This window comes from Molossus molossus, unplaced genomic scaffold, assembly GCF_014108415.1.
Source record: "Molossus molossus isolate mMolMol1 unplaced genomic scaffold, mMolMol1.p scaffold_m16_p_12, whole genome shotgun sequence".
NCBI classification, from domain to species: domain Eukaryota; kingdom Metazoa; phylum Chordata; class Mammalia; order Chiroptera; family Molossidae; genus Molossus; species Molossus molossus.
Window position 1 is genome coordinate 98,477,096 of NW_023425347.1, and position 9,079 is coordinate 98,486,174.

General features: G+C 45.0%; 1 protein-coding gene across 14 annotated transcripts in view; it reads right to left on the reverse strand.

Moving 5' to 3' along the window:
* The window catches only part of KIF1B (kinesin family member 1B), a 146,137-nt gene extending 137,302 nt beyond the window's left edge, over nucleotides 1-8,835 (reverse strand). For 10 of the 14 annotated variants that reach the window (XM_036255558.1, XM_036255572.1, XM_036255571.1 and 7 more), the window contains exon 1: nucleotides 8,572-8,835. The gene's annotated coding sequence lies outside the window, so the exon portion shown is untranslated. The remainder of the gene's footprint in view (nucleotides 1-8,571) is intronic. The other 4 variants (XM_036255556.1, XM_036255553.1, XM_036255569.1 and 1 more) reach the window with 2 other exon arrangements.
* Between the last annotated feature and the right edge of the window lie 244 nt (nucleotides 8,836-9,079).

Genomic DNA, 9,079 nt, shown 5'->3' on the forward strand with positions numbered 1-9,079 from the left:
AACCCAATGCAAAGAATTAGACTGCACAGGAAGAGTCTCCTGACAGATCAGATTTTCAGTCTCAAATAGGGTTAAACTACTTCAGTCAGGTTCCCTAACTGTTTTCTTTAATTACTATGTAAAAAAACTTGATATGCCCTGGCCAGTTTGGCTCAGTGGTTAGAGCGTCGGCCTGCGGTCCGGAGAGACCCGGGTTCGGTTCCCGCTAAGGGCACGTACTTCGGTTGCAGTTTGTACCCGGCCTTGGTTGGTCGTGCGGGTGGCAGCCACTCGATGTGTCCCTTCACGTCGATGTTTCTCTCTCTCTCTCCCTTCCTCTCTCTCCCTCCCACTCTATCTGTACAAAAAATGGAAAAATATCCTCGGGTGAGGATAAAAAAAAAAAAAAAAAAAAAAAACTTGATATAATTTTTGGACTTATTAGACACATGTCCTCCTGCCACTACAATTAAGAAATCCAAGGATCCTTCTTTTCACGGATATGATTTTATTCTCATAAACCAGTAAGTGCTCAAGAGAACAAAAATTCCTATGGCTTAAAATAAACTATTCTAAATTAGAGTAATTTTTTTTTTCATGTTTTCTTTTCTCTCAAAGTTTGGACAGTTAATTCATTCTAATATCTGAAGCTACACCCTATCATTTTATTTCGGTAGATCTGCTGGGAACTCTGCTACTCAAATTGCAGCACAGCGGCTCGTCTATTGTCAAAGTGGATGAAGATATCTACTCCAGGCTCAAATGAACTAAAATGTGATATACGTCCAGGAATCTTTCTGAAATCTGCCCCTGACTACACCTATCTATCTGGGCAAAAATGCAGGTCAGGTTTCTATGTGTCAACAATATGTCAGTCTTGCCACATGATAAACCAGTATGTTTTCATTTAGGTAATAACATAGAAAACAAGTACTGTAGCCCTGGTCAGTGAGGCTCAGTTGGTTGGGTGCACCAAAAGGTTGCTGGTTCGATTCCAGGTCAGGGCACATGCCCAGGTTGTAGGAACCAACCCCAGGGAGGGGGGGAGGGTGTGCAGAAGGCAGCTGATTGATGGTCCACTCTCGCATCAATGTTTCTCTCTCTCTCTCTCTCTCAAAATCAATAAAGATAGTAAAAAAAAAAAAAGAACACAAGTACTTTAAGCTCTCTCCAGGGTTAAATAATGAGTTGCTGCTGGGACATTCATATTTATCTTTATATAAAGTTACACACCTGACCACATTAGTAATATCCTTCATAGAAAAGACTTTAGTCATATATTTTTTTTTTTTATCCTCACCCGAGGACATTTTCCCATTTTTTGTTCAGGTAGAGTGGGAGGGAGAGAGAGGAACAGAGAGAGAGAGAGAAACATCGACGTGAAAGGGACACATCGAGTGGCTGCCACCTGCACGACCGACCAGGGCCGGGGACAAACTGCAACCGAGATACATGCCCCCAGCGGCAACCGAACCCGGGTCTCTCAGGACCGCAGGCCGACGCTCTAACCGCTGAGCCAAACCAGCCAGGGCCTTTAGTCATATTTTAATGCTGTATTCTCAGTTTGGAAAGCAGGTGGGTTACTTTTATAAAGGTCTTCAAAGAACATTTTTTCCTTATTTTTATTGACCTGTTGGAAACGGTATGTACACATCCTTGTTTCAAGATGACTATAACCCTTTTCTTTTAGAATATCTTTAGATTTTATTACCAGAAAAAAAAAGTTTCTCTTGACAAACCATTAGGCTTTTTTTACAGAAATGAAAATTGTATAATTTATCTTTTCCCTTTACATTGAATTCCAAAAGTTTCACAACTAAATTATAACTACTCTATACAAATTGCTGCAGTCTGTACATACTTACTTTTTCCTCCTGTAACATAGATTTTTGTTTCTTATCCATATTCTAACAGCCTCATTGTATATATGGTGTTTGCAGTACACTGCTCAAATCCTTTTTAGAAGCAATAAGTGGTATAAATTGTAAATGAAGAAAACTTTCCTGTAACAGCCTATTCTGCTATTTAACATTGAAAATGTGGTATGTACTCAAATTCTGGTTCCTAGAACCAAATAAAGTAAGCCTTTAATACAAATAAAGTTATACAAAAATCTGTGTTGAAAGAATTTAATAGTCGTGTGAGTGGCCAGAAAAGCAGGAGGCGCACGAGATTGAAACTAGCCCCACCAAAACACCAGCAGACAAGTTCAACAAAGAGTAGTGAAGTGAGCAATACTTTCAATACTGCAAAGGTGTGAAGGGCCCCCTGTTCTCAGCAATAAAGGTCTGGAAACCTGAGCAAAAGTCACATGAAGTGGAGCCAGTCTGTGGTGGTTTGGGGAGTAATTCGGAGGCAAGGAAGCAGAAACGCAAGTATCCTAGCTGCTTCTAGAACCTGGCTGTGAGGGGCAGGAGAGAGATGATTAGGAGCAGACAGGAACAAAGGAGGAATTTTTCTCCCCCCACATCCCTTTGTTTAATAAGAAAGACTTGCATGTTTCTACACTTTATTCAACAGCTATTGATTAGGTGCCTACAATGTGATAGGCAGTTCCAGCAGTCTGGGATAAATCAATGAACAAAACATAAACATCCTTGCCATGAAGGAACTTACATTCTAGTAGGGAGAGAGAGAATATTAAAATAATAACTTATACCGAGTGTTGGGTGATGATAAGCATTACGAGGAAGGTAAAGTACAGCAACGTCAGGGAGATCTGGCGTGTGGTGGGGAGGAGTACTGTGTGTGTGCATAAAGAGCTCAGGTAGGCCTACTGAGGTGGTGAGACTCGAAGAGAGTGAAGGAGTTAGCCAAGCAGGTTTCCGGGAAGAGTGTTCCAAGCAGAAGAGTCAGAGCAAAGGCCCAAGCTGGGAATGTATCTGCTATATTCAAGGAATTGTGGGGAAACAGTCTGATAGGGGAAAAGAGGAGTAACCAATACACTGAGTCCCTAAAATTACAAGGCAGTGATATCCAGGATATAGGCCAAGGGATTAGCTGAAGTCTGGGTGGGTAATCTTTCCTCTACATTGGAGGAAAGAGGGTAAAAAAGAAGGCAAAGTTGTTTGTAAGCAGCGGGAGAAGAAACTGAGGGAGTTTATGTCTTTTTCCCCTATGATGTGGCAGGTAAGGTTTTATGCCAAACACAGAGCAGTGGGGAGGCTTGAGTAAAGTGATCAAGATTTTAGAAAGTCACTGTGGAGAATGGGGGAAGGAACTGAGCAGACCTGCTTGAAAAGATACCAAAGGCAGTCTCAGATGAGACCTAAGACTACACAGTAATCAAGACACTAATCCCAGTACTGTGTGAAGTTTCTCCACAACACAAAGCGAAAATGGAGGGTACGAATGGTAGAAGTGATGCAAGGCTGGCATCTGCACAGTGGATCTTGCAGAATAATAAAGAATTAAAAACTGCATAGTGCCCTGGCTGGCATGAGTCAGTGGTTAGACGACTGGCCTGCACACCAGAGGGTAGAAGGTTAGATTCCCAGCCTGGTGTGCGGGAAGCAACCAATCAATGTGTCTCTCTCACATTAATGTTTCTGTCTCTCTCTCCCTCTCCCCCCTTCCACTCTCTTTAAAAATTAATGGAAAAAATATCCTCAGATGAGGATTAACAACAGCAACAAAACTGCATGACAAGAAAATAGCTGAAGCAATGCACCCCAGAAGTTACAGTATGCAAAAGGAAGACAAAGAAGTAAAATCTTGATGAGGCTGATGGTCCAGGAGACTGGAGTTGGGAGAACACACAGAAAGAGACTACAAAAGTAAAAGCTGTAAATTATTAGAGTTTAAAATCTGAAGGCAAATTTGGGATCTGCAATAGATCTGAGGAGACAAGGTGTTAGAAGATGTGGCCACAATACTGGAACAGAATGAAACCTGCCTTTGCTTGAGATAAAGTCAAGGAATTTTAAGGTTATGGGTACTTAACAAAGTAAGCTCAGCATAGTGGTTACTTACTACTTCTCGTGACCCGAGGAAGTCACTTAGCTTCTGTTTCTGTTTCTTCATCTGTAAAATGAGGATAATAGTACCTATCTCATATGGTTGCCGTAAGGATAAAATTAGTGAATAAATATAAAGCGCTTAGAAAAGAGCCTGGCACATAGAAAGAGCCTGATATGAGTGAGCTATTTTATTATCATTGTTGTTATTATTGTTTACATAGTCACTGACATCTGCTGGGATGATGTCAGAAATTCAGATGAACAGGAGAACTAAGTCAAGTATCCAAGTCATCAAAAGAGCAATGGTAGAGGATGGCATAGTTGAATGATGTGCTTTGAAGTAAACAATGTGACATTATTTAAAATATTTTAAAATCCTTCATTTACAGAGGAACTAAATAGACACCTCTCCAAACAGGACATACAAATGGCTAAGAGACATATAAAGAAATGCTCAACATCACTAATCATCAGAGAGATGCAAATCAAAACAACAACAAGGTATCACCTCACACCTGTCAGAATGGCAGCCACCAACAAATCATCAAAAACAAGTGTTGGTGAGGGTGTGGAGAAAAGGGGACTCTAGAACACTGCTGGTGGGAATGCAGACTGGTGCAGCCACTATGGAAAACAATATGGTGTTACCTCAAAAAATTAAACATTGTACTGCCATTTGACCCAGTGATCCCACTTCTAGGAATACACCCTAAGAAGCCTGAAACACCAATCAGAAAGAATATATGTACCCCCCTATTCGTAGCAGCACTATTTACAATAGCTAAGATCTGGAAACAGCCCAAGTGTCCATCAGTAGACGAATGGATAAAAAAGTTGTGGTACATATACACAATGGAGTACTATGCAGCTGTAAGAAAGAAAGATCTCTTATCCTTTGAGATGACATGGAGGGACCTGGAGAGTATTATTCTAAGTGAAACAAGCCAAACAGAGAAAGACAAATATCACATGATCTCACTTATTTGTGGAATATAATGAATATAACAGTCTGAGGAACGGGGTAGTCCCAGAGATGTGGAAGTGGGGTATAGACTGATAATCCCCAGAAGAGGGGGTAGGGGGGAGAGATAAACCACAGAACTTATATGCATGTACGCATGAACAGTGGATATGGACAACAAAGCTGGGGACAGGGCGGGGAGGGAGAGGGAGGGGGGAATCAGTGGGGGGAAAAAAGAGAAACATCTGTAACAAAAATAAATTAATTAATTTTAAAAAAATCCTTCATTTACAATCTTGTGATTTAAAATATATATACAGCCCAGCCGGTGTGTCTGGGGTTGAGCGTTGACCCATGCACCAACAGGTGGCTGGTTCCATTCCCGGTCACGGCACATGCCCAGGTTGTGGGCCTGATCCCTGGTTGGGGGCAAACAGGAAGCAGCCAGTCCATGTTCTCTCTCACTGACATGTCTAGCTCTCTCTCCCTCTCCCTTCCTCTCTCTCTAAAAATCAATAAAAATAAATATTAAAACATATACACAAAAATCAAAGTAATAAGTATTCTATAGGAGAAAGGCTCGGACTGAAAATCATGGAAACCACCATAGCATGGGCAGCAGCACATTCAACTGTATTAAAATGGAAAAGAGGTGGAATTACCTTATCTTACCATATCTTTACAAGTGGTAAAATGTAAGTTCCTTGAAGGTAAAGAATTAAATCTCTATATACACTCTCAATTAATTAGCAATGAATGTCACAAAAGTGAGCATAAATGAATCACTGGACCATTACCCAAAAAGTGAGAGAGGTACAAGACACCTTTTACAGATTTTTTTCCATAGTCACATCTGTTTCATTTATCTTCTATACTAATGAGCTACATGAGAAAAAGTTCCAAACATATTTATAATTATTCACACTCTTGTGGATCCAGAAATTCACCAGCATCTGTTCCAATAAGGCCATTTTTCAAAGAGAACTACATGAAATAGACATGCTATACCTTTCACTTCAGAGCCTTGTGAAATTATATTGTATCAGTTTACAAGACCAAAAGGATATGCTTATGCACGGAAAAGACCTGCTGTGATTAGCAGCCTGAGAAGGGGTTTACAAAAAGGAAGGGCCCATTGTTGTCCTCTACTTTGTACCCAGGACAAGACCACAGCAGAGAAGTGGGCTAGAAAGCTTTGGCCGTGGAGACACTCTGTTGGCATTCTTCTTGGGAGTTTATCCCAGCACAATTTCAAAGTGGGGAAGAGGAAAATGAGTGAAAAGGAAAACTGTATTCATCTCAGGTCTTGAAAAGCAAAAACAGTCTTTTCTAAGTCTTAGAAGCTGTACTTAATTGGATACATTTTGGGAAAACATTCATCAGGACTGAGCTGCACAGATTCATAAAATCTTGTCTCCAAATCAGATCTACTATCAGGTCTGATTTTACCTAATACTAAAATTATATTTAACCACAAATTTTCAGATTTATTTTTTACTAATAAAGTAACTAAAAAATTAAAATTTAGAGTATATCTTTTTTTTTAATCCTCACCCAAGGATATTTTCCCTTTTTTTGTTCTTGTTCAGATAGAGTAGGAGGGAGAGAGAAAGAAACATTGACATGAGAGAGACACATCCACTGGCTGCCTCTCGCACGACCCCAACCAGGGCTGGGGACAAATCACAACCGATGTACGTGCCCTTGACCAGAATCGAACCCGCAACTCATTGGTCCGTGGGCTGACGCTCTAACCACCGAGCCAAAACGGTCAGGGCTAGAAGTATTTCTTAGTCGGGTCATGGAATTTTAAAACAGACATTCTTCTGTACTTCTCTTATATTCATGTAATATTAAAAAAAATAAAAAGAAAAAAACCTTTGTTGAAGCCATTTCTGATTCAACCAAATTTTAAAAGGAAAGTTTAATAATAAAAAATAAAACAGAAAACCCTATCTGAAAATTTTTTATTTTTCAACTTAAAAAGTTATAGGAATTTATTCATTAAGAGTTGTGTTTGAATGAAAGCAAAGGGCACAAAGAAGGCATCCACATCCAGGAGGTAGGAAAAGACAGATTTACAGGTTCACACTGAATTCAGTTAGTGATCATTTTCAGATCTGCTTTATAGTGCCAACATGTGTGCATTCTTCATATTCCATCCTTAAACAATACATTGACAACTCCCCCTGCCTCATAATCCAACCACCATACCCAGTTAATTAGAAAGCATCACCTCAGTGTTTAAAGAACTCTAGATAAGATATTATTATGGCTAAACTAAGCTGACAAAATGCCAGCCTTTAAATGAAACATCCACCATGATATCACTTCTTAAGAGCTGTTCAAATCCAATCACCGTATCTTCATTAGGCTCACACAGACCCATCAATGACACAAAGCAACATGGTCAATGTCAGCAGAACAGCTGCCTAGAACAGTGAGCAAGGGATCTGTTGACACTCTAATTTCAGCTACCTCCAGATTCCACAAAGATGACAACCTGCATGCTCAGAAATGCTGCTGCAAGCCTCTCCCACTGTCACAATGTTCCAGATTACTTAATCACTGCTCGTTGAGCTACTGTGGAAAATCTATCCATCCAGTGCAATACACTGAGGCTTCCATACTGGAGTACTGACCTTACCAATCCTCAGATCTGCTATGGACAAGAAAGGCATCATCAACCCCCACCCCCCACAACACTGGCCGTAAACGAAGACTACAGAAACTCAGTATTTCACCCCAACAAGCACGGAATCTTGCAGACACTTCACCTTGGAAGCTCAGTGAGCAATTCATCCGGAGGGAAAAAAAAAAAAAAAGTGATTTTGGAGTTCAATTCTGGTTTGAAGGCCCGGAATGTTTTGTGCTGCCTGAACAATGACTAGCTTGCCGGAGCAGCCTCCCAACCCCCACAACTTGGCTTCTGGTGTGGCTAGTCACCCTGAAAGCTGCCAGGGCTGTCACTCGGTGCCTTCAGCAACAGGACTTGGCTCCTAAAGGATTTGTCAGATCATCCTCCCAATATGGCTGCCAGAGTAATCCCGGGCTGGAGCGGCGACCACAGCAGCCTGCCTCGCGGCTGGCCAGCCTCCAGCAAGCCCCCTCCCTCCCTTTCCGCGGCGCTCCCTCTCCAGCCCTTGCGCCATCGGCTTCCCTGCTACCCGGTGCCCTTTCCTGCCCTCCTCTGGCAGAAGGGCACTACCACATTCCTAGCCGGAGCCCCGATGCCAACCACAATGGGGGAGAGGGGATGGGGGAACGAGCAAGGGGGCTTCCACACCGAGCAGCGCCGCGCCCACGGGGCTGCAATGCGCGCAGAGCCGCGGGGACGGAGTCAGCGGCGGGCCTGCCGGCCGCTGGGCACCGCCGGGGCCGGGCAGCTCCAGGGAAACGGGGGCTGGTGCGGGGCACTGCGGGGACCCAGCAGGCCGCTGGACCGAAGCCCGGGGCTCGCTGCTGGCCTCGAGAGGGCCCCCCACTGCCCGCGGGCGAGGCTCCCCAACCCACTCCGTGCCGGGGTGGGGAAGCGCCCACAGTGCCTGCAGCTCCCGCCCCGCCCCACGCTTCCTCCCCTCGGACGCCGCCGGACCCCGGCCCGGCCACCCCTCCCCCCGGGCGGGCCCTCCCCAACCAGGCTGCAGTGGCGCCAAACGCCACCCGTCCTACCTCAGCCGCCTGCGGACCGACGGGCGAGCGGGCCGGGTCAGCAGGCGCCGCGGCGCGTGGGGGTGCGGGGGGCCGAGCACCGACGCTCCTCAGCGCGAGCAGCGGCCGCCGCGAGCCGCAGGGCACCTCCTCGCAGCCCCATCACGCGGCGGCCCGCTCCCGCATCGAGGGCCACGGAGGGCGGTAGCGCGGGCGACCAGGGCGCAACGACCAGCCAACAGTGGCGGCTGCCGAGCGGCTCGGTGTCGTCGCGCGGGCGCCTCCCAGGACCACCGCCGTCTGACTGCCCGCGTCGGTCCTCTAGAAGCTCCGCCCGCAGCCGCCAGCGCTGGACACCGCCCCGAGCCGGCCACCTAGCGTCACCTCGGCCCGCCCCGGCGCCCGAGACTGACGCGGAAAGTAGCCAATCGGGGCCCAGAACTCAAGGCGGCCGGCCAATCGTACGGTGAGCTGTGGTGAAGCGCTGCGGAGACGCCGGTGCGCCCCCTAGTGGCCTAGAAGCCGGCTC